Source organism: Rhyacophila brunnea, unplaced genomic scaffold (genome assembly GCF_057557595.1).
Source record: "Rhyacophila brunnea isolate RB1 unplaced genomic scaffold, BYU_Rbru_1.0 scaffold_80, whole genome shotgun sequence".
Lineage (NCBI taxonomy): Eukaryota > Metazoa > Arthropoda > Insecta > Trichoptera > Rhyacophilidae > Rhyacophila > Rhyacophila brunnea.
The window spans coordinates 800,388-801,663 of NW_028233351.1; positions in this window are offsets into that span (position 1 = coordinate 800,388).

The following is a 1,276-nucleotide window of genomic DNA, read 5'->3' on the forward strand; positions in this document are numbered from 1 at the left end:
ATTTGAATAAAAATATTCATGCATCTGAGAGATTGAAACAAAATAATTTATATTTCAAAATGAAGTTCAATTTAAATTTTCATGTAAATAATTGAACATCCTGATTTTAATAACAAAATAAATCGAATTTCATCATAATTTTTTTGCAATAAATAACAAACTTTATTACAATTAAAATTTATTAATTATCGTTATATATTTGTGTTTATTTGTCAATAAAATTTTTTTAGCTTTGAATCAACTATACACATAAAATTTTGGTGATTTGTTGATTTCCATATAAAAAAGATTTTATATTTACGCGTTATTGTTTTAGACAATCAGGATTTGAATTTAATTAATAATAAATACTGATTTATAACCAAATATGTCTTTGATTTATAAATGTAAAGCGAAAATAATTCCATATGTAATGATATGGGATGGGGTGAATAGAAAATTCCACAAGAAATGTTGAAAGAACTTGGGATATCCAACGAAGTCGAGGCATACATGAAACCATAGAATTGAGAAAGACGCTTGAATTGATAAGTTCTGAGAGAAGAAGTGGTATCGATGGTGATATAACAGAGGAAGAACAGGCAAAAAGTATTGATGAAGTCTGCTTGAAAGATTGTATCACACAATACAGTTTGAGAAAATATAAATGTTAAATAAAAGATTAACCTATAAATAAAATAATAATTATAATCAAGATACTGGGATGGTGTGATTACAAAATACCATAAGCCGCATATTAAGGAATTAGGAATACCAATATAGCATACACACAAACAATGAGAATTAGCAATAAAATGGAACTTAATATTAGTGTTGGGTAAAGAAAGTGTATTAAAGACGATTGTAAACATGATGAGAAGAAAGAAGTATCAGCCAAATCTATTCAATAGAGAAATCCAAAATTTTGCTCTATAGACTACAAATAGCTAAAAATCATATCAAATCAATACATGTTTAAAATAAATAATTGTATGCAATAAAGATTTAGCATCAATAAAAAATTATTCATACTAATATCAATGTAATAATAAAAATACAATTTTGCGACCAAAGAAACCCTTATACGTATGTAGTCTATATTTCAGGGCATATTTAAAGAGATAAATAGATCAAGTTTAATTATTCAAGGGTAAGAAATTTATTAAATTAGACTTAATGTAAAAAAATAATCCTACTGAAAATTTATTTAGGCAATAACAAAACTTTCAGGATGATTATGAAGTTGAGCGTTTGGGGAATGATGATGGTGATGTCTTGACTTCGTTCTTATCCTCTT